Here is a 25,626-nt window from a genome sequence, read left to right on the forward strand (position 1 = left end):
GGGAGAAAAATGTTTACCAGGTAAATAGTTAGTATCTTATGAAGCTAGGGCAATGTTAATTTTCACCAATCAAGGTACCACTTTTGGAATAACAGCTAGAATAAGATTAAGTTATTGATAATTTACTCATTCTCCAAGATCCATCTAACCATTTTCCCAAGGGCTGATTTGCAGGGTCCTTCTTAAAGAACTTTCTAGGTCTAGAAACTGAATGAGAGGCTACAAGAAGTCATGAATTTTCTCTTTGGCAATTCAAGTCAGAGCTCTGTTTACCAGACATATGCTTTTTTCCAATTATATAGATCAAGTAATACCTCATCAACTTCCCATCCACTTTATTCCAGGGAACATTGTCATTAATTAGCTACAGCCACAGATTCCTGCAGGTCAAAACACTGATTGCCACTCCATCTCTGTGGCTGATTATGATAATTGCAACCACCTTTCTCTGTGGGTTAAGCACTACCACATGGCCTTTCCTACCCCAGGATCCCATTATTCCCATTGAAATGAGAAATCCCAGGACATAAAATTCTAATACAATGGCAACACCCCACACCTTTATTTTCAGTTTGCCAAGGAGAGCCAACTCAGAGCTTTCTGAGGATGCTATTCTCTCTTTGGTGAATATTCTTACTTGCTTTGATGGAAAGAATGTTAATTTTTTATTGCCTTGATAGGAAAAGTGTTCTCTGGCATCTCTTGATGTACATAGAAGGAAGGCATGTAGGTTGTATATAATAAATCCACTTCAAGTATCTCAATGCTCTAAATTCTTGGATTTCTTCTTTTGCATTAGGGGAAGGAAGTTCTGGCATCTCAACAACATGAAGTGTCGTTTTTCATTGGATCCAGGTTTCAGTAACCAACAAAGGAAACTACTAGAGGTACTTAAAGCTGTTTTGGCTGGTACACTAAATTCAAAATACTTGGTAAGTGCATCTATTATTATTTTATAAATTGGCCTAATTCACCCTTATATTTTGTCTGCCCCAGTTTAACACTCTTAGAAACCATCCTCACACAGACTACCAGGTCCCTGATGATATAATTTTAAAAGATCCTTTAAGTATTATTATGTATACTCTCTCTCTTCTCAAAATAGGCTTAAAATTCTCCACCTGAGGGCTGCTGGGATATAGCTCTATTTATGAGTATAGAGGCATTGGGACATAGTAGGGGTAGATTTTGAGAAGAACTGGCATCCCCTTGTGAGTCAGAAGCCCAGATGAGGTTATTGAACAGTCTTTCTGCATGGAAGGATTATTCTTTCATACAGAGAAGACAGTAAACTTCTTTATGTAAAATAATCTCAAGATGATTTGAGAAATCAAAGTTCACACCTTCAAATGGTTCCATCCAAATATCCTTATCCCAAGTCTCACTGTCCAACTTCTCAAACAATGCTCTTACCTTATCATAAAGGTTTTGGTAATGTAGGCATTTACAAAATGTAGCAATTCTGCAACCTACACAATTATACTTTTGGGCCCAGTTTTGAGGCAACTCTACCCTGTAGTTACTAGATATAAGGGATTCTTTTGAGGTCATTACAAGAGCTACCTGGTTCTCCACTAGTGCTTTGGATTTGGAATTTAAGTTTATGTACTTACTGTTTTGCTTTTGTAAGCTCCCCAGCACAGTCATAAACAACTAGTTCAGCTTATACTCTTTGTAATTACTGTTATGGCCATAGAAACCAAATGCAACAGCCATTTGGCACCTGACCCTCAATTCCACATAAGCACTGGCAATAATCTGAGTGCTTATGATACCATAGCAAGTCATATCCAGTTTCCCACTCTCCTCCAGGAAGACCATGCTTTCTTTCATCAAATGTTTTAACAAACCAGTCCCAGAATACCATATTGAAGAGCTACTTTGTGTGGCTACTCCTGGTATTAAATACTGTTATCAGTCACAGTCACTATGGGAAAAAGAATTTTCCCCAGATGGCTCAAATGGAGAAAATTTAACAAAGTACTACTTCATGGGGGGGGGGGGTGAAAAAATAGTGAGGCATCCATAGTCTAACATCAGTAGGAAAGTATCACTTCCAGAACCAAAAAGTGGGGGAGGAAAGCAAGTTATTTGAACACAGAGAGAGCTAGAATTATGAAAAAGGACTAACCTGGCTGAAGCTTTGGTCTTAGAGAGTTGCAGCTAGTGCTGAATCTACCTTTCAAGGCATGGAAACATCACAGAGAAATACTCTGACCTCTCTCCCTTTGTATTCTCCAGTTTTCTGCCAGTGCTCCCATTAGCTGAACCGCACCAGAAACCAATCAACAAGGGAAACCAGGAGGTGCAGTTCTTGAGGTCAGCATCCTGACTGCAGAATAAGGCAGAAGGGAACAAATTGTGGAGAAATGTGGGGATGGAGGGAGCTGCAAAAAAAGAACTATCAGCAAAGGTCACTATCTCACATCATTTCATTTTATCCTTGTACAAATGCAATCTCCATTTCCCCACATTATATAAATAAGGAAAGTGAAGGTCAAATCAGCCAAGCTGTTGAAGATATCATAGCTAGTAAATGGCCAAGCCAAAGATGAAACCAGATCTGTTTAGTCTAGTGCATACGTACATTCCTTCCTCTGCTGTATCACGTCATGACTTCAACATTTACACCTCAGTATGTAAATGAAAAGAAATTGAAAGTGATGGAGTTGGGATGGGGGAAGGGGCTTAAACAAAACATGCATTTCTGACATTCTTGAAACAAATAATTTTAGAGACATTTATTTTCTTAATAGAATTTATCACAATCTGAAGATTATTTGTTTACAAGTTTTTCACTGACTAGAAGTCTCATAAGGATAAGAATCTTATTTATTGCTAATATTCTTGGTGCCAAGATCTGTATAAAATATTTAGTAGATTCTCAAAGAATATTTGTTAAATTAAAAAGTAAATGAATGAATAAATGAGCGGTTCAGGATATACATATATTCCTTTGGAAAACTGGGAGCATAGAATTGTATCCTGAAATAATAAATTTGCAAATAATGCTTAAAACCATCCAAACTTTCCTGAATATTTCCAGGAGAAGAGATATTAAACTGTATAGGTATTTCTTCCCTTATCTAAATGCATCAATGATTATTGTTATGCCTATAATAAAGCCAATCAATTTTTTTATTCCAAGTTTTGACCTCTATAATAACAAAGGCATATTTTGACCACAGAAACCTTTTAAATAGTAATCAAGATAAATTATATAATTATTATTTCTCTTATTTAAGATAAAAGCAACTTGTTCCTTTATCTCTTCCTTATATAAACTAATTTCCAGTTAAGTTACTCTTCTGGGTACCCTCTGTGCATAGTCCCATTTTTCAATAGTTTTCTTAAAATGTTAAAACTTGGAGACATAAACTTAGTACTCCATATGTTGACTGACATGTCAAGAGCAAAGTGGGATATTTGCCTCCCTTGTCTTGGCAGACATATCTCTATTAATTAACCTATTGGAAAAAAGAAAACAATTTTCCATTGTAGCCATATTCTGTTGTTAATTCAAACTGAACACACAGGGAACTCAAAGCATTAAGTAGTTTTCACAAAAAACTACTCAAATCAAATTTATTGTGTACAGGTACACCTGATATTTTAAAACCAAATTTTGAGCTTAACTACTGGACAATTTGCTTAAGTACATCCCTCTCTGTTTTGATCACCTCTTTATCTGTTACACTTGACACGGTAACTGGAATACAATAACAACAATAATGGCTAATAAGTATTTATGTTCCAGGCATAGAATGGATATCAGATCAAATTACTGTTTCAGTCAATAGAGTTGACTTCTGATTTAGTGGGACTTTATCATTCCCAGCTTTGGCTACGTATTTTAAATTCTAAGTTTAGGATGATGAGGGGAATCCATTTTATTGTGATTTTCTCAGTGGCTCACTGGGTACTGAATAGAGATTTCAAACTCCAGACTGTTTAGTCTGCATAGAGTCACAGCGGATATTGTCAGAGCTGATTCACCTTACGTACCTAGCACCCAGTTTTTCTTATACATTTTCCTTTTCTCATTTCTTAATTTTTCAGTTATTTTTTCATATAACTTTCCTCATTCCATGCTTTACCTAAAACATAGTGAGGCAGACAGAATAAAGGAAATTCACTGCAATATGCAAAGATGTGCTGGAGTTTGGGAAGTATAATTATGTCTAATGAATGTGAGAAGAAGACAAGTGTTTGTATATATGCCTGCTCACCTGTGTGAATGATATGAAATCCTATGTCTTGATCTGTGATTGGTATTATTACATGGAGTTGATAAAATATATATTTTCTTAAATTAAACACAGGATTATTTTATTTTTAATGGTACCTATTGTAACATATAACACCTGTAGCAAGTCACACCAGGTTTAAAGGACAGCCTGAGGTGGAGTTAATAAGCAATGGGGTGTTTTACCCTACTACATCCATTCCTATTGGTCACTGTAGTAGATTCAGTTATTTTTCCTCAATTCTCCCTCATGGCCATGAATAGAGTATGTTTCTCCATTCCATAGATGTTAGGGTTGGCAATGTGACATTTTTGGCCAATGGATATGGAATTCTGAGCCGAGGTCTTAAGAGGCATCACAGGCTTTTCTTGTCTTCTTGGCCTCCTGTGAGCTACTGTGAGGAGGACATGCTTTTGGTAGCTCCTGCTCCTAGGGGTATGTGGAGAAAAACAGAGCCCACGTGTGGTTAATCTGAAGCCTGGTACCAAGCACAGCCAACCTGTATCCTGCAGCAGAGCCACCAAGACAAGCCACAGACCTGTCAGAGAGAAAATAAACGCTTGTGGTTACAGTGCACTGAACTTCTGAGGGTTCTTTAATGTAGTATTAGAGTCATCATCACTGAATAATATAGTTACATTAAATTTGGGGGAAAACATGCCAAAAGAAGGGATAAGAAAAAACAAAGTTAAGAGTGATGTTAGGAAAACGGCACAAGAGATAATTTCCCTTTTTAAAAGTTGAGAAAGAAATGAAAGTCATTAAAAAGAACCAAAGTCCCCATTGCCTTCAATTCCTGGCCTCCTCTCAAGCACTAGATTAAATGAAATGTTACACTTCCCAATAATAAAATTTTAGTTTTTAGGGTGCCTACTAATGTGAGTAGTGAATAAAAGATATCTAATAGCAAAAGAATAGTCTAGTTTTCTTAAATAAGGGTAAATTGGAAGATGAAGTGTAGGCACAGATGGGCTGTGGTTCAGTCCGCATGAATCACACTTTCCAGTGAAATTCTGTGTGCATCTCAATTAGGTTTAAATGTTAGAAGTCCATTTATAGAGTACAGCATATCTGCTTTTGATATCCCGATCACATGCCATGGAAAAGATGGACTGGGAAGGAAAAAAAAAAGTAAAAGACAACATTCTTCTCTTGGAAAAAAAAAATTTTCTGAAACATGCTGAGTTGAAGCTTCCTTTTGGGTATCCATTCGCTCTCATCCTGCTAGGAGAAGCTGAATGGAAAAACTGATCCACTATTTTTAAAATGGGGAAATTAGAAAGTTACTCTTCAATGCTTTTATGAATATATAACTAATGAGAAATAAATCCAGTTACATTCTTTAACTCCTACCCTCCCCCTCCAAGAGTGATGGCTCTAATTCAGCATGACCTGCTGTCAGCTCAGGAAATTTCCACCCTGAGATTTCCCTACCAGATTCAAAATCAGTCACAGTCAGAAACAGATAAAGAATTTTTTTTTTGTGAGAGTGCCTGAAACTGCAATTAAATTCTATCTTAAAAAGTTGCAAACAGGCTAATGATTTTCCATAGTGTCATTTTTAAACTATTTTGGCATGTTCTATGAACAGTACATACATTTAATGTTAAAATATTAATAAAAAGGCATTATATTTCTTGGAACAGAATATCTTTACGAAAGCAAAAAATCCATCCTGTCCCTCCGACATTATCCAGAATATTAGGGGTGACAGATTTAGGCCTGGGTAGACCTTGTCCTGGAAGTAGATTAGCCATGAAAGAGAAATTTGCAACAGAGTGGTCTCTCAGGCAAAATGATAGTGTGGCTTCCAGGTGGAAGAAACAGAATGGGTTTTGGAAAAGTCTCCACTCCTTTTTCCCAGCTGGGTTAATAGTACATTCTCCAAAGATTTTTTTTCTGTACAAGTCAAAGCCTCCTGTAGGAAGAGCCCTTAGATCTATTCATGTTTTTCTTTATTTCTTTCTCTGAATTCTGTAAGCCTGTTCAAAAATACCCAATGAAGAGGCAGAGACAACACATTTTGAGAATGGAGTTGTAAATAAGATACGGATTCATAACCTGGTCAGTTATTAATTGCATAGTGAGTAGACTCAGAAACAAATAGAGAACTGTCAACTCCCTATCACTGGGATAATGGAAACAAGATGGAAGAGGAAAGAGCTCACAGACAATCCAAATTACTGTTAAAGCAAAAGTAGACAAATGGATTTAATAAAAACATTTGTTTAGGCCAGGTCCAAAATTTGCAAATAAATTTACTATTCTGCAGACATCATTCAAAAGTGTTAAAAGAATATTAATTTAGTTCAAAGACCTTAAATTTCAAATAAACTCTTTCATAAATAATGGCCAAAAGGTTTTCTGGTAGTCTGAACTGTTTATGTTTTAACGGATCTATCTTTTGCCAATTATTGGAATGGGAGTTGATTAAGGCAGAATTAGAGTCTGGCCTCCCTTCCCGTCCTCACCTCATTCCTCTAATTTCACAGCCAATATGGTGGCTTTGGGTGCTGACACTGAGGTTAGACTTAAGCTGGGATTAAATTAGATCCAGGACTGAGCCCACCTTCTCACCACCACCAACACCCGGCACAGTACCCAGCATGGAGCAGAGGCTTCATAAATATTTGTTGTATGAAAGCATGAATGAGAGACTGTGGGCCAGAAGAGGAGTGCTGGCTTTTAAGGGCTCAATAAACAACACCTCTCTACTCTGCTCAGTTTATGAACCATCAGAGAAGTAGGAAAAAGAGTAATTCAGATGGAAAACAAAATAATTTCCAATAAAGCTAAAAAAACTAGAATATGGCTTAAATGTATGAGCAAGTGGACTTCCTAATACTACCTACTTTGGAATTGAATAAACTTATCGACCAGGTATGAACAGTACTGGACCACCAGATGCCCTCTCCCAAAAACAAAATGGGGAGGGAAAAGGGCTAATTTATGTATATTTAATTTCTTTCAGATTTGCCCATCAAATTGAATCTTCTGTTTTTTTGAGGAAAAATAAATGAGTGAGTGGTGAGATGCTAGAGTATCAAATCAGTGGGATTCCTCCACATAGAGACATTAACAATGCAGAAGAGCCATCTCCCACTGCCCAACAGGGGGCACTGTTACAGCTGACTGGTGAGAGGCAGGGACATTCTTCTCACACAAAATTGTGTCCATTGGTTACTTTTAGTATCGGACAGTAAATGCCTACATTTTTTGTTGACTTTTAGATAATTTGTAAAAATTTTAAGAGTTCACAGATGTGTTGTCTCACTGTTTATCTCCACAAATAAGCATTAATCAGTCCCCAGATAATTATGTTGACTCTAAGTTCCCAAACTGCCTTTCAGGTGCAGAGAAAAATTCTGAGAACGTCATTGTCACTTAATAGAGGTGTCTCTGAATGAGGCCCCTGATGGAATTACGCATAAATAATGGGAAAAAATCTAAATGCCAACTGTAAATATTTTGAAGCTATCTGGGGATTTGTGAGATATGGTAGTCTATTAGAAATCCTTTGGTTAATTCTGTCCATAATGGTGTTTTAATACCACAAAATACACCCAGGAAGAGCTTCAAAACATTCAAATATGGACTTGTATTTCTATGAAAAGCAGTTCTAATAAAAGCAAAACCTCACAAAAATTTAACTGTAACTGATTTAAGGTCAAAAATCCTAGAAACTACCAAGCAGCACATGATTGCCATCAGAATATACCTTATTCTGCTGAGCCAAAAATTCACCTCTGAATTGTCAAATGGTTTAAAAGCCATTGAGAACATGATCAAAATTATTAAATTATACTCAAGGAAAAGTTTTACTGTACTTCATTTTTTATAATGGAAATTTTTTCTGATTCTATTTATCTGAAAACAGCTAAAGCTTATTTTGAATAGTGACAAATGATTGAAAGTTATTAAATGAAATTATCTAAATAAAACAAAAGGATTACAAAGTTATAACTATCTGGGAAACTAAGAAACTGAATAGGAATGGTTTAAAAGAGGATAAGAAAAAAGTTAAATAATCAGGCCAAACTATTATATTTAGACAATTAAGTTTGCCATGGAATTGTTTTCTTCTTGAATTGAAGCTAAGTCAGTGGAAACTTCTGATAAAAATCACACATTTGATAAAATTTATGAATAATTCTGTTTCTATTTTTGGCTACCTTTCTTATGGAAAAAGTATGAAAAATCATTAAATCACTTTCTAAGTCCAACTACTATGAATTAGTTCTGATTTCATATGGGTCAATCACAAACAGATATTTCTTAATAGTTTAGACCACCTCTTCCTTGACTTTTCTTTTCCTATGATGTTTACATAAATGGGGCATAATGACCTCTTAAAATTCTTATATGTTCATATCATTTTGTAGTAGTATATTATCATATGGCATATAATTTTGTTCAATCTTCTTTTCCGAGATAATTTTAAGGAAAATTTGTATGGAGAGTCATATAAATATAAAAATACATAGAATATTACAGAAATAAAGCTTCTACATTGCTATATTTCTTATCTTTTCCATTTCTCTTACTACTACCTCTTATTTTTCCAACATTCTATTTATGACTATTTGCCCAACCTTCCAACGTGTGTATTGACTCAGAAAGCTTCTAATCTAATGCTTTCACACATTATATTCAGAACCATTTCTCTCTCACTTGTGATTCAATTCTAATTTTGTACTTCCTAAAAGAATAATTTTTGGGGAAATCCATGTTATCATCTAAAGCTCAACAGTTATAAACAAAACTCATTGCTTCTCCCTCACACTGACTTTCCACTCCAACTTTGGGCAGCAGTCGGGGACACTGTGTGTATACGTCTCTCAAGCCAGGAACTTTGGAGTCATCTTTTTTCTCCCTCTTTCCTCCCTTACATCTATTCCACCCAGCCTTTTCCTTACACCTAATTTATAATCAAACAACCAAGGTTGTTTTAAATGAAGTGTTTTCTATATGACATAGTTCTCTGATATACTGTATTTTCTACTGTGGGATGCACAAAAACACCATTGTTTCAGAGTACAAATATTAATTCCACTACTATAGAGATCACTCTGAATAGAAACTGAGTTACTACAAGCTGGATCTCATTACTCTTCACCATGGCAAAGTTTGAAGGTAGATGTATCTAGCTGGTGCCAAAATGACCATTCCAACTATGGATTATCAGCAGCCCGATCAAAATATAATGCTATGTATTTCTTTTAGATTTAGGGGTATGAAATTATCAATTAATATACACAAAGTATTTGAATCCATTCTGTAGCAAACAATGACTCTGATATTGCCTTACAGGAACTCTCAAGGTGCCGTCTCTCATTCTGCCTTCTTGCCTACTTGTGTATAAATTCTTTGGCTCAGCACAGCTTCTGATATCCTGAGTAACTATGATTCTTTAACCCTTGTGGTATTGTGACACAAATATGGTGACATTAGATGTTTATATTCCTTCCTTTAACCTTACCTCCTCATTCCTTTTCTTGCCTGCTAGTAGATTGAAGAGCCAAACATCTTACGAGACAGTTTTAAATTCAGTCCATCTAGAAGCAGACAGATGGATAAAACACATTTCAAGATTCCTAGAAATTTTATTTATTTATTTAAAAAAATTATTTGATAAGTAAGTGCAGTGATTCTGTGTCAGTGTAACCATGTGAAAGATGAGTGCAGGAAAAGTGTCATCACATTAAGGTTTAATCAATATGCAAAAAAAGATGGTTGTATACTACTTATTCATATTAATTTAGTTTAAACAGTTGTAGGCTTTGCTTTCCTCTGAATACTATTTCTTTGTCAAATAATATAAAAACTTCACTAAAATTACAGCAAGTTATTGAACATAACTATAATTTAGTTGATGAAAGATACATAAATGAGTTTAATTGATCAAAATGCATAGCTATCTCATTAATTAGCTAAGAGAGGCTTAATCAGTAGTAATTAGCCATCAGCCTCTTGTTATGGTCATTTTACTAATTAAAATGTTAGCTTTGATTTGCGGTATAGGAAATATAAATTGAAAACTACTTATTCTGACTACAGATTACAGTGAATTACAGTGACCAATACATTATTGGTTTGTCTGTTAAAATTTCTGTGAGTTGATATATCCAAGTCCTATGGGGATTTCCGTCTTAAAGATGAATGGATGTATGTAAAATTACTTACCATGTAAATGTCAAATCAAATGGAAGAATTCAAAAGTACATTTAGCTGTTATTGTCATCCCATTTAAGAAAAGTAAAAGAAAAGTTTTTATTCAAGCCTGTAAATGATTCCTTATCAACTGTCATCTCATTGAGTATCTTAAAATTGTCAAAACGGAATTTCAGCCCATTGCAAAGGACTAAAACGTCCCAAGATATGCTTGTCTTAGGTAATAAACTCTTCTGTTGCTAACATAAAAATTTAAAAAAGCCACAGGTGAAAGGGTGCAAATGAGGGATTGTTGTCCTGTTATCACTGTAACTGATATGTTTATAAACATGTATGGGGAACTGGAAAGAGAATAGAGGGAAAAAAATAAGAAAATCTAAGTTTGTGTTGTTCATTCAGGTCCTTACAGCTGTGGGGCCCAGGAATTACTATCAGTGGGCTTCCAAGTGACCATTTTCCTTATTTACCTGAAAGATTCTGTTGTGATACAAATAATACTCTTGAAGGGACCCTCAGATATTGTTTCGGGAATCCTTTATGTTTTAGGCAAACTTACACACAAATGCTCATATTAGACAAAACTCTTATTTTTATGGAGAATTCCACAGCCCCCCTGAACACCCCATTCCAGTGTTTAACAACTGTCATGAAGTTCTGCCTTATTCTATAAGGTCATTCTTTCTCCCTGCTCTGTGCTCTGACAAGATTGAGAACATCTGGTCTTCATTCCTAGTATAATGACATTTCCTGCTCCAGAGTTCCTTTTAAAATCACCCTCAACCTTCTCTTCTTCAGGCTAAATTCCAGGTCTGCTTACTCTTCTCCAGAGTCATATGTGCCCAGCTTTGCAGTATCCTTGCCCTCCTCCACCTTCACTAAAAACCACTCTCCTCTAACCGAGAACTGGTCCCTTGGCTTAGAGGAGCAGAATTTCCCACCCGACCTTTGCTGAGCACTCACACGACCACCTTCCTCGTCTCCGTAGGCAACTGTGCATTCACTACAGTTCTCAAACATGCTCAAGGAAAAGGAACTATTCTATTTTGGAAAGAGAAGTTTCTTTCCGTCAACTTGCTTTCCCTCTCTGTCCCGAGGGAAGATTGCAGATCAGACTGAGCTTTGGGAGTCAAGTGGCAGACAGCTGTGGCTTTGGCTTCTAGCGGTCACACAACTCCAGAGGGACTGGAAGGTCAGGGGAAGCATGTAGAACCTCAGGCTGTTCACGTGGCTTGGAGGAGGAGATGACCAGCCCCTAATAAAACACCGTCTGCCTGACATGCCATTGGGACTGGCATGCTAATTGAAAACAGCAGGCGTGGCTCTGCAGTTCTTTGACTTTAGCACTCAGCTTAGAATAACTTTTCCTTCCACAGGAAAGGCAGTACTCAGCCAGGAAAGCTGTGCTATTTAAAAAAAAAAAAAAAGATCTGAACAAACCACTGCTATAGTAGAAGATAAAGAAACATTTCTTTTTATTTGTCTTTTTCAGGAAGTTTCTATCTTATTTAATGTTTTTTTCTCAACTGGGCCAAAGCTTGACACTACTGTCCACAAATATTTTATCATATTAAGATAGAAAATATCTATTAGTCCAATTTTTTTCAGTATTATGAGTGCCATGATATATTTACTACAATTTAACTTTTTTCTGCATTAAAGTTACACAGGCACATAGTTCAACAGTTCTATATTATTTTTATGGAATGGCAGTAAACTGCCCACCTCACTACACCCCATTTTCCTTTCCCAGAAGCAGCTACTTCATACTCTTAGCAATTTCCTTTGTTACATACCTCTGTTCCTGTAAATAATATACTTACTCTTAGTTTGGTTTTCCAATTTTAGGCATTAGATATTGACTCTCTACTGTGAAAAATGAACATTTAACTTGTGTCATTCCACCTCTTCCTCATTCATCTTTTATTTTCATTTCTTTTATTTCAATACATTTAGGGGGTACAAGTGTTTTTGTTACATGGATGAATTGTATAATGCTGAAGTAAGAGCCTTTAGTGTATCTGTCACCAGAACAGGGTACATTGTATCCAACAGGTATTTTTATCCCTCACTTCCTTCTCATCCTCCCCCCTTCTTTGTTTCCAATGTCCATGACACCACTTACATATATCATTGTTTAGCTTCCACTTATAAGTCAAAACGTGGTATTTTCTTTTCAATTCCTGAGATACTTCATTTAGGATAATGGTCTCCAGTTCTAAGTTGCTACAAAAGACATTATTTCATTCCTTTTTATGGCTAAGTAATAATCCATGATATGTGTGTGTGTGTGTGTGTGTGTGTTTCTGTATCACATTTTCTTTATCCACTCATCAGTTGATAGGCACTTAGATTGATTCTGTATCTTTGAAATTGTGAATTGTGCTGCAATAAACATTTGGATGCAGGTGCGTTATTGATATAATGACTTCTTTTAATTTGAGTAGATATCCAGCAGTGGGATTGCTGGATTGAATGCTAGGTCTACTTTTAGTTCTTTGAGGAATCTCCATATTGTTTTCTGTAGTAGTTGTTAGTACAACTAACAACAATGTTAGTACAGCATTTACATTCCCATAAATAGTGTGTAAGTATTCCTTTGTCACTGAATCTGCACCAACATCTATCGTTTTTTGACTTATTAATAATGGCCACTCTGACAAGGGTAGGTGGTATGTCACTGTGGTTTTAATTTGCATTTCTCTGATGATTAATGATGTTGAGCACTTTTTAATATGTTTATTGGCAATTTGTATAGCCTCTTTTGAAAAAATCTGTCCACGTCTTTTGCCCACTTTTTGATGGAGTTTTTTTGGTTATTTTTTTCCTGATTTGTTTGAGTTCTTTGTAAGTTTTAGATATTACTCCTTTGTTGGATGTACTTGTTGGGAATATTTTCTCCCATTCAGTAGGTTGTCCATGTACTCTGCTGATTATTTCCTTTGCTGTGCAGAAACTTTTTAGTTTAATTAAGTCCCATTTATTTATTTTTGTTGTTCCTGTATTTGTTTGGGGGGTATTTGTTATAAATTCTTTGCCTGGGTCAATGTTCAGAAGAGTTTTCATACATTTCTTCTAGAATTTTTTATGATTTCAGTCTTATATTTAAGTCTTTAACCCATCTTGAGTTAAGTTTTGTATATGGTGAGAGATAGGGATCTTGTTTCATTCTTCTGCATGCGGCTATCCAATTTTCCCAGCACAATTTATTGAATAGGACATCTTTTCCCCAGTGTATATTTTTGTCTCCTTTGTTGAAAATCAGTTGGTTGTAGCTATGTGGTTTTATTTCCGGGTTCTCTAGTCTCTTCCAATGATCTACCTTTATACCATTACCATGATGTTTTGTCTAATATAGCTTTGTAGTATAATCTGAAGTCATGTAATGTGTTGCCTCCAGACTTACTCTTTTTGCTTAGGATTTCCTTGTCTATTCAGGCTCTTTTTTGATTTCATATGAAATTTGGGATTATATTTTTAGTTCTGTGAAAAATAATGTTGGTATTTTGATGGGAATTATATTGAATATGTAAATCACTTTGGGCAGAATGGACATTTTAATAATATTGATTCTTCTAATCCATGAGCATGAGATGTTTTTCCATTTGTTTATGCCATCTGTGATGTCTTTCACCAGTGTTTTGTAGTTCTTCTTGCAGAGATCTTTCACCTCCTTGGTTAAGGGTCCAATTTCATTATTTCATATGTGGCTATCTGGTTTTCCCAGCATTGTTGAAAAGACTTTCTTTTCCCCATTGTGTGGTCTTGGCACCCTTGTCAAAGATCATTTGACTGTTCATGTTTGGGTTTATTTCTAGGGTCCTACTCTGTTCCATTGGTCTATATGACTGTCTTTGTCACTTTCACACTATTTTGATTACTGTAGCTTTGTGGTGTGTTTTGAAGAAAGGAAGTGTGAAGCCTCCAGCTCTATTCTTCCTTCTCAATATTGCTTTGGATCTTCTGGGCTCTATGTGGTTCCATATGAATTTTAGGGTTATTTTTCTATTTCCGAAAAAATTGTTATTGAGATTTTGATAGGGACTGCATTAAATCTGTAAGTCACTTTGGGTAGTTTGGGCATTTTAACAATATTAACTCTTCTAATCTATGTTTCTAATATAATCTATGTTTCTTTATCTGGGAAAGCATTTATCCTTCATTTTTGCAGGACAGTTTTGCCAGTTATGGTTGGCATTTTTATTCCTTTTAGCTTTTTCTGTATATCATCCCACTTTCTTCCGGCCTGTAGGATTTTTGCTGAAAAATCCACTGAGTCTTATATAGTCTCTCCTGTATGTGAGAGCTTTACTTTTGCTCCTTTAAAAATTCTTTCTCTTTCTCTCTCTTTTTTTTTTTTTTTTTTTTTTTTTTTACTTTTGACAATTTGATTACAATGTGTCTCAGTGTTTTCTTCTTTGGGTTCATCTAATCTAGAATCTGTTTGCCTTCTTACATCTGGATGTCCATTTCTTTCCCAATATCGGGAAGTTTTAGGTCATTGTTCTTTAAATAAACTTTCTTCCCCTTTCTCCCTTTTTTCTCCTTCTCTCTCTCTCTTTTGTTTCTGGGACTCCCATAATGTGTATTTTGTTCCACTTGATGGTATCCCATTAGGCTTTATTCTTTCTTCTTCATTCTTTGTTTTTCTACTATGACTGGATAATTTCAAATGACCTGCATTTTAGTTCACTGATTCTTTCTTCCATTTGATAAAATATGCTGTTGAACCCATTTAGTGAATTTTTAAATTCAGTTATTATATTCTTCAGCTACAAAATTTGTTTGGTTTTTTAAAAATAGTTTCTATGTCTTTATTGATATTTGCATTTTGTTCATGCATTATTTTCCTTGAGCTTATTCCAGCATTTTTATGATGTTTATTTAAATTCCTTGTTAGGGAATTCACGTACCTCTGTTTCTTTAAAATTAATTTCTGGAGATTTATTTTGTTCCTTTGGTTGGGCTAGGTTTCCCTAATTTTTTTCTGTGCCTTGTTACTTTGTGTTGGGATCCATGCATTTGAAAACAACAGCTACCTCTCCCAGTCTTTTTGTTTGTTTGTTTTATTGAGACAGGGTCATGCTCTGTTGCCAAGGCTGGAGTGCAGTGGTGTCATCATAGCTCACTGCAACCTCTAACTCCTGGGCTCAACTATCCTCCTGCCTCAGTCTCCTGAGTAGCTGGAACTATAGGCATGCACCACCATGCCCAGCTCATTTTTCTATTTTTTGTAGAGATAGGGGCTATCACTCTCACCCAGGCTAGTCTTGAATACCTGGCCTCAAACAATCTTCCTGCCTCAGCCTCCCGGAGTGCTAGGATAATAGGCATGAGCCACTGTGCCCAGCCCCTCTCCCAGTCTTTATGAACTGGAAAAGACCTTCACTAATCAACACAGCTAGAGATTCTGGAATCTCTCAAACCTTTTCTGTGGATGTGTCTTCTCTGAACTTGTGCATGTAAATCCCCAATTAGTGAGGTTTTGCCAATTTCTTTTTTCAGGTGCTTATAATCTCCTTCTTTCTCTGGCATTTGTCTGTGGTACTGCAGGTTCTGTGGAGCTACTGTAAACTGCTTATCTCTTTTTTGTTTTCAGTGGCTTCCCAGGCATCTAGATTATGCAAAGTCCTGTCAATGCTCCAGGACAGGTGAGACAAAAACCAGTCTCTCAGGCATCATCCTGCAAAGTTGGAGCTTTGGAAACACACTACTACTACTACTACTGTTCACTCTCTCCCTGCTCCAAAGGGAGAAACTGCCAAAGTATATTGTTTTATGTGTACTATACAAAAGGTCCTCTGTAGCATCTGTAAGCTGCTCAGCTCTTTTTTCTCAGAAGTCCCCAGTCTTCTAGAGTGTGCTAGGTCCCATCAGTGCTCTAAGATAGGAGAGACAGAAATTAGTCTCTCTGGAAGCCTCCCTCCAAAAGCCAGAACATTGGATGCATATTCTACTCTTCTTCCTCCTCCTCCACTACCACCACTACCACCACCACTCCCCTGCCCTGAGAGAGAAGCTGCTGAGCTATGTTGTCCCCTTCTGCTGTACTGTGGTTCCTTTGATGCAACAGCTTATTGTCTAGCTCTTTTTTTGTTCTCAGTGGCTCCCAGGCATCTAGAGAATTCCAGGTGCCATCAATGCTCCAAGTCAAGTGAGACAGAAACCAGTAGCTAGACAATGCTCTAAGAAGCCAGAATGTTGGACACATACTCTACTTTAAACTTTCCCTCCCAAGGAAGAAGCCATGGAGCCATATTGGCCTCTTTCTTTTGTGCCCTGGATCCTCTAGAAGAGCATGAAGGTTTCTAGCTCTTTTTTGTTGTTATTATTCTTTCTGGCCCCCAGGGATCTATAGTATGCCAGATCCATCAGTGCTCTGAGAGAGGTGAGACAGAAACCAGTCCCTCAGGTAGCCTATGAAAATCTGGAATGTTGTATACATGCTCCAACTCATTCCATTTGCAGGGAGAAGCTTAGAGTTGGGGGTTTCCTCCCATTCGTCCCATGCTGAGCCACAAGAAGGGGCAATGGTGAGTGAGTACAAATTAGTTTAACTGTCATCTTTATTTTCAGTGACCCCCAACCTGGTGCCTTTCCTGTCAGTTTAGATTCAGGCAGGACAAAAACCAGTCCCTCTCAAAGAGCTAAATGTAAGATGTATGTTTCATTTTTCTCTTTCCTTTCCCAGAGAGAAGTTGGAATTTTCCTTCCAATTGCAATGGGTTGTCACAGGAAGGGCTCTGGCAAGTAAGTTCCACAAATTCTCCTACTGGCTTTAGTGCAGCTAATTTCACACTCACCTGGGATGCATATAACCTTAACTGGTTTCTGGATTTCTCACAAAGGAAATTTGTCTGTGTACTGTTATTGAATCAGTGTCTCCACTGGGGAAGGAGAGGCTGGGGCTTTCTACTCTGCCATCTTTCTCTTGTTCATGTCCTTACTCAAAGATGATTAATTTTATAAACAAGAACAAATTTCTCTAAAATATGAAACAGTTGTTAAAGCATACAGATAAATTATTAAAGGGTATTCCTGATAGCACCAACTCCCAGCCTTCCTTTTCTATCTCTCTTCTCCAGGTTACACTGCCATTGAAATTGAAGTTTGGATTCCAAAGAGAAATTCTGAAGAAAGGGGACTGTACAAGGAAATTGTACATGGGGGCCTACTGATATTTTTAGAGCATCCAAAATAAGTCTCCTGTGAAGTAAGTTTCTACAATTTCATGTCTTGTCTTTTCTTCATCACTCAGCCTTGAAGTTGGAAAACCATATTCTATATTAGTAGCTTTACACAATAAGCATCAGAAGTTGTGTTACAAGTGGTTCATATCACCTCAGTTTACCTACCCTTTTTCTCAAATATCTTTTGCGTGGAGTGATGAATCCCAACTGCAGAATTTTTACTAGCTGTCAACTTTCCATTGACCAGTGGTTCATTTTCTCATTTAATAAATCATTTCTACTCTGCTCTGCAGTAGGAAACTTCCTAAAGCATTTCCAGCATAATTGAAAAGTTTGATATTCTCAGCTTCTCCCTTAATATTTGAGTGAAGATATTAGAGAACCTCTAAAATCTCTACATTCCAAACACAGGATTATCACACAGTTTGTCAGAGTGCCAAAGAGCCAAATAGAAGAAAACCACAGTTGAAGGAAAAGCATTCTACTGGCCAAAAGGAAAGATGAGTACAACTGGGTCATACATTCTAGTTCCCAAAAACTGGGTTCAGCTATCTATATGTATATCTCCACAAACATAGAATGGAATTTCAATAATAAGCTATTCATAAATATTCTAGAAACTTTCCCCCCCTCTGGAATAGAGTATATTACTATACTAGATTTCCATTGTTTTGGAGCTCTCATTTGTCTTACTTCCATTTTCTGAAATAATTTGTTTTATTTACTAGTTACAGTGAGAAAGGCAGATAAAACACAGAGTGTGAATAAAATCTTAAGTCAAGAAAAGGTTAACAATAGTTAATTTAAAAAATACCGATTGCCAAATAACTTTCTTTAAATGAACAAACCAACCTACTCTGGTAGGATATAATGCCATTGGTGAATGTTTTGGTATATTTGGCCATAACGGTACCGGTGAATTTTATCCTAATATTAATTTTAGAAATAATATAAACAATCTTCAAGTAACATTTATTGAACATTAATCTGTTTCAGCCACTGTTCTAAGTGCTTAATACATATACATATGTCATCTAATCCCAGTGACCATATCAGAGAGGAAGATGTTGAGTAACTTGCAAAAAGTCACACAGCCAGATAGTGGCAGAACTAAAATTGATATTGAGCAAAGCAAATGCTATGTTCATAAAAATTATATTACTCTTTTATTCTTGGTTTTCAATGAGTTACAACACAGACTGCTTGTTCTATAGCCTTAAATTATAAAGAGATGTGATAGGAAAGGATAAATTATAATAGCATCATCCTACTTTGTTTTATGATAAAGCAAATCAGTCATCACAAGAGAGAAAATCACTATATATAATATATACACACATATGTAAATATATATTATTTATAAATTATAAAAAGTCTCATTTGTTATCAACATGCCCCTGCAAAGACTGAGTTGTGTGCACTACACCTTCTCAGTGCTCTATCCAGGAAAGGATAAGAAAGTTTATGTGCTTCTTTTTTTTCCTAAATGGCAAAAAGCCCAGACTTTTCTGTTACCGTTCCATGGTAAACATTTGTCTCTCCAGTCACCCAGATTCATGATTCATTTGTTAGGGTTTTAATGGGCACATTTTGGCCGTCAGCCTGCCATGTGCCCATGCTGGGCCTTGAGTGAGTTCTGTATAGAGGAAGTATCTCTTTTTTGACCATACAAGAGCATGTGCGTGGACCTTCTAACCAGACGCAGCTTAGCAATGAGAAAGGTATGCAGCACAGGAAGGGCCTAGGAGGCCCCTCGCCCATGAATTACCACAGGAGCCACACTCAGTCCTGAGCACTGTCGGTGGAGAACTGCAGCCGTAGAGCAGGAGCACAGCAGCTGTACTGTTTTATTGTGCCTCTCCATGTGTTACACAGGACATAGATGTGACTGCTTTCAGGTCCCATCACTGTTTGGAACACATGCAAAGCAAGTCTAGAACTGCTATACCACATGACAACTGGGTGCTTGTCTTATTTCATAATGATTCATAATGGTCTTTTGAGCTACGCGGCCTCACTACTTCCATCATTTAAAAGTAATGTGAGACGCTTATCCATGCTGAATCTAAAAATCTGCGTAAGACTTTTGTGCTGCGCCCCTCCCACTCCTCTTTTACCACACTTGTTGGAACTCAAGCTCTCACCTTCAAGCCAGCCATTGTGTAGAACCACAGCCATAGGAAACTTGAAGAATAGCTGAGAATGTAAATGGAGAGAAAGTGAAGAGGCAAAGCATCATCAGTTAAAGCCATATCTTTTCTTTTCTACTTTCTGTTTCTTATTTTATTCATCCTTTTAATGAATAATTACTGTATGCCTTCTATGTGCCAGGCACTGTAGTAGGAACAAAAGGGGAAGGAGATAATCATGAGGCACAGGACATTGAGGGGCAGGCTGGTGCTGGGTAGTGTGCCAATAAGCCTAATTTAATACAGGAAATGAGTATAGCACACCCAAATAACAGCGATATTCAAGTGAGAGAAGAATAAATATAAAGAAGTAAAAAATTCCTGCATATATTGCCTATGCTAAATTTTATCCACAGCCAGCCCTGTTGCCAGGAAAGGAGGAGTAAATATGTGTTTTCTGCCTCCTTCTTCCCTGAACTCAGAGCTCTGTCTCAAGTATAATAACCACAATTCAACTTAATTACACATTCAATGGGTTTCAGGTGGGAGAGGCTATAATTTGAAATATTTTCTGAGTAATTATGTTTTAAGAGCCAAACCATTTACAAGCAAATTTTGAGGGCTGTGTGCACCTACAAGGTATCCTGTTCTTTCTCCTTCGCAAGAATTAACTAGTCATATAACTATATTTTTAACTGTATAAGTATATAGAGTTTAACTACCTATGTAAAGGCAGGCTGGATATGTGGCAAAATTTTCTTTCTTCACAGTTAAAAGTTCAAGATCTATTTATGGCCAATATCTTTCTACCTATTATTGACCCAAAATGGTTTTCTTGTGGTTTTCTAGTATGAGACATTTTTATCCTAAACTTTCACTAATCATATATTAATTATACACTTAAAGTGTTCTCTTCTTGAGATTAAGTTTGTGATAGAATTCTTCTGCAACCACTTAAAAACTTAGAATTCATCCGATTGTTTCTTGGTGGAGTTTTCAAAGCAGTGAAAGGAAGGATTTTTGTTTTTCAACTCTGTACCAAGATCATTCCAACTAATGCTACGTACTTGCATTCTTACAAGTAATTATAAATGATTTGTTGAGAGATCAGCTTAATTACTCAACAAAATTTAAGGAAAAAGTCATGACGTCTAAGGATTCTGTGCTTATGGCACAGGTACATTCTTCTTACATTCTTTCCTTCTCTAAAATTTTTAGCCCCAAACACTGTATCAGATTTAATTACTTTGTAAGAATTATATTTAGAGACATTTCAGTAAAAGTCATGAGACTTCATCTGGTGTTTTTATGGGACCTGAATCTAAAGAGATGAATCAGAGCGGTTGTTAAATCTGAATTAATATTGTTGAAATTCCACTATAACACAACTACTGATTTGGAATATTTGTTGTGACTTTAATACACTTTAGTCATGAAGATTGAGTATAAAATATTATAACATTTCATAACTCGTTACAAAGTTCATTTTGGGTCGTTATTGTGGTTCCTATTTGTATTTTTCTGGTTACATATTCAACAGTAAAGTCAATGTCCAATAGGACTGACATTCTGGGGAAAAGAATAAACTGAAAGGTTTTTCTACTTTTATGGACAGAAAAATCACAAGAGAATCTAGATATCTCAGAAAGGCTATTAAAACCATACGGCTGAAATCTCCACACACTGAGTTATTGCATAGTGTAGTCACTCCGAGTCTAAGGGTGAATCTTGGCTCTGCTGCTTCATTTAACTCAGAACTTGTGATTTTATGTAAAATATTTAAACATTCTTGGCATTGATATGCACATATGTAAAATGAGAGAAATAAATGATACCTTACAGAGTTATTATAAGGCCTAAATGAGATCCTTTACAAAGAGCACCTAAGAAAGTGATTGGGACATAGCAGCTTTGCAATAAATGGTAACTGTGTAGCTGTAGATACCAGGGAAAGAAACGTTGAACAAGTAAATCACCACAACCCTGTGAATCCTGGGCCTGAGTCCTAAAGAGCCCGTGAAAAAGCATGGCCTTTTTATTAGCTGGTGTGTGTTTTGTGGAGGGAACATGTGTGTATGATGTATGGAGATTGAAATTCAGTTCTCTATTTTCTTTCACTCAACAGACATCGGAGTCTTGTGCTTTTAACTTCCTTCTTCCTAATGCTTATTTGAAGGATTGAGTCTATGCTAAGAATTTATGATTGGTAATGAAAATTAATCATATAAATTAGACCCTGAACATGTGTTAGCTACTGCTTTACCTTTCTTTGGTCTAGAAATGCCCTAAATTTATTAAAAACCTTAAGGCATTGCAATGCTTTAAGAAGGTATTGAGAAATTGTATTGTTGGAAACTTTAGGAAAGATTAGTGGGGGGTCGTTTGAAGACATATCCTATAAATTATCCTTACCAGACTTCTTTATACCCTTCTGCACACAAGGCCAGTCCTACCTGTGGCTTCTCTGTTGTTTTCACATAAGGTGGGACTGAGCTGGTTTAATCACAGCAGCCCATGTGACTTTGTGTTTTACTTATGGGATATAATCTCTTTGGAAAACAACTTAGCAAAATACACTATGAGCCCTGTAGATATCTACATATTCATATTCAATTACAATTTAGTAACATAATTTATCCACAAAAAGTAATTTAGAGACAAACAATATAGGAAAGCATTATATACAAAGATATTTACAGCAGTATTATTTATAGTAATGTCAGAAATGACCTAATTATTCAACAGGAGAAAAATGGCTGGATAAAAATCAAAGTCAGTCAATGAAATATTACGTAGTTGCTAAAGTTATAATTATGAACATTATGTAATAACATGACAATGTCATGGTATAATGTTAATTAAATAAAACAGAACAAAGATTATATTACCTCACCATTACAACTTCAGAAAATATGTAAGCATGGATCATTACTAGAAGTAAAAACTGAAAATTTTGTAGTATGATAGTGAAAATTGTGGGTGTCTTTCCTTTCTTTGTTTTGTCTATTGCCATAATTATGCTTGTACAAAATAAATAAATATTGAGTAAGTAATAAATAATTAAATATGATCTACAAGATATGCATCATTATACAAAGTACATTCAGGTAAAATTCTATATTTCAAGGTTTAACTTGAGACTACTTAAATTAATAATTGTACAGATGTTTTGATACATATAGTCACTTTTGTTTTTCAGTTAGCATATCTAGAAAAAACAGACAGTAAATGTAATGAATTAGAAGCAGAAGACATGGATTATTGCCTTGACTAAACTACTAACTGACAATTTAACCTGAGACAGTTTATTTTTTTGAAACCGAATATTCTTATCTGTAAAACTCAGGAGTTGGACTGGAAGGTATTTTCAGGTATGTTTCCAGTTTATAGTTTTGTGATTTTGAGCTTACAGTTCTCTATTCAACCCTATCTAATGTTTACCCCCTCTATTTCAGGCACTATCATGTATAATAATAATATTAATCACCATTATTGTGTTTATTTAGAACATCTGTTGAAAGTATGACTTAACTAAACCCTAAATGGTGACAAGTCTTATCTACTAGTAATTTTTTTTTTCTCAATTCCCTATCAATCCTAAGAACTTAATCTTTGGAGCTGCCTAAAGTAAAAAATATATAGATAATCAGCCTATCTGAAAGTGAAAAATAGAGTGTATTTTCTTTATACATGCTTTTTTGTTTTTCAACTTTTCAACATAAAAAAGGTTTGGTGCCCACTTTTAATTTTGCAATTGAATTATAGAATCATAGAATTATAAATAAAATTTTCCATAAAAATTGAATTGGATCAGGTATAATTTTCTTATTAATTATAACTACCAACTATAATTAATTAAAAATTGGTAAGTAAGAATTTGGAGTGAGCAAATTAATTTTTTATAAATATAAAACAAACTACTGAGGGTATTTAAAAATAAGCTCCGGTAAGGAAGTTCAAAGAACCTCAAAAACAAAACATCTTCTAATTCCTACCAACTTAGAACTAACTAGAATAATTACAAATGAACTATAAAGTTAGGGCCATTGAGAGGCAGCTTACTTTTTGACATTTTCTTCTATGTCAGGAAGGAAACTAATTACCTTCAATCACAAACTTTGGTAATTACTACAATTCAGGAGCTCACCACCTACAGGAAATGAAAAGACAGAACATAAAGTCTGTTATAGCAGCTTATGTTGCTTTGATCTTCAGCAAAACCCTGTTTGCTCTGCAGTATCCTGGCATTCTCCCCTTTATTGAATGTGAGTTTATAATGGACACAGCATGTTGCCCTCTGATTTTAGTGAGGAAACCCCACCTCCTTCTCTCTTATTTTTGTGTTTAACAAGAAGCTCTTCTTCCTAGAGATAAACTCATGAAACTTTATCAGATATGGCATGAGGTAAAATAGTGCCAATTTGAGAACATAGACAAGTTTTGAATGAACTACAAAAACATTTAGACTTTGTGGGGACCAACTAAATTTTATTGTAAAATCTTTCTTCAAACAGGTTACAGTGTACGTTCAGTCACTTATCCAACAGTATTTATTTTTCACCTATCTATTTATTTGTACCAGTACATAGATTTTTTTAAACCTCATGAAAAGACAAAAATCACAAAATATTCAGCACCAGCAAGTCAAAATTTAAAAATTCCATGGGTTTGGGGGTTTGATTATTTACTCCAAGTTGTAGATCAGATGAGAGACCTTCTGGTCAGAGGAATCATTGTTTTAAATGCCTTTTTTCCTTTGTAATATTTGTGATGTAGAGCTTCTGGAAATATAGGGTCAGGGAAGGTGCAGAAGGCAACATTTCCACGAGAGCAGGTAGAGCGCTTAAAGAGAGAGATACAGTAACAGGTAAAATAAATGCTTCCCATAACCTGTGTTTGCTACTCACCCAAGTGACTCCTCTCCCAGAAAGCAGGGATAGAACTCACCCAAACAAAGCCTGTTTGAATCAATCCAACATTTACTAAACCTCTCCCATGCACCAGGCACTGTTCTGGTCGGAGATCTGGTATTGACTGCCAAGGCAGTCCCTAGTAGGAGCAAATACTCATTTCAAAGCCACCAGCCTAAAATGGCTCCTCTAGTTTTTGTCCAGTGACCATTCTATGTAACTTCTTATAGTTCTGCCATTTATATATCTTGCTTTTGAACTAAGGCAATTAAAACAAGATAAAGAGAACATTAAGACTGACAGGGAAAAAAGGACTTTAGGTCTATTTACTGAATTTGCCTCATGAAAGGCTCCTCAGTGACATTTCACTAAACTGAAATAGCTACAATTATTTACTTCTAATTGGAAAAAAAAAATGTTTGATGTGGCTTGACTAGAGGATAAGGGAGCAAGGGAGAAGTGAGAGTTAGTTAACTGCTGTGGTTTGAATGAATCCCCCAAAGTTCACGTGTTAGAAGTTTAATTCCCAATACACCAGTGCTGAGAGGTGAGACCTTTAAGAGCTGACCAGGTCATGAGGGCTCTGCTCTTATAAATGGATTAATGCCTTTATCTTGGGAGTGGGTTAGTTATCTTGGGAGTTAGTTCCTGATAAAATGAGTTTGGCCTTCTCGTCTTGCCCTTCCACCTTCTGCCATGGGACAATACAATACAAAAGCTTTTACCAGATGCTGACACCTTGGTATTGGCCTCCAGAATTCTAAGAAATAAATCTGTTTTTTTTTTTAATAAATTACCCAGTCTCAGGTATTCTGTTTTAGAAGCTCAAAACAAGCCAAGATATTAATGATTTGCTCCATTCTTATAATTCATTTTCTTCCATTTTTCCTTTCAATTAAATGAGTGCCAGTATCTAAGCAATATGTACTTTTTAACCATAGTCTTTCTAATTGAATGAAAGCTTAGATATGGAAAATGCAAG

The 25,626-nt window shown here is 35.9% G+C and overlaps 2 long non-coding RNA genes across 2 annotated transcripts in view; both read left to right on the top strand.

Moving 5' to 3' along the window:
- The first annotated feature begins 879 nt into the window (after positions 1 to 879).
- LOC123632232 lies at positions 880 to 17,552 on the top strand. Its single transcript, XR_006733306.1, has 3 exons — positions 880 to 932; positions 17,107 to 17,165; positions 17,501 to 17,552. It is a non-coding gene; the product is annotated as an uncharacterized LOC123632232 (long non-coding RNA).
- LOC123632231 overlaps positions 17,548 to 25,626 on the top strand; it is a 62,799-nt gene continuing 54,720 nt past the window's right edge. The window contains exon 1 of the long non-coding RNA XR_006733305.1: positions 17,548 to 17,628. This is a non-coding gene — a long non-coding RNA (uncharacterized LOC123632231). The remainder of the gene's footprint in view (positions 17,629 to 25,626) is intronic.

Source organism: Lemur catta, chromosome 2 (assembly GCF_020740605.2).
Source record: "Lemur catta isolate mLemCat1 chromosome 2, mLemCat1.pri, whole genome shotgun sequence".
In the NCBI taxonomy this organism is placed as follows: domain Eukaryota; kingdom Metazoa; phylum Chordata; class Mammalia; order Primates; family Lemuridae; genus Lemur; species Lemur catta.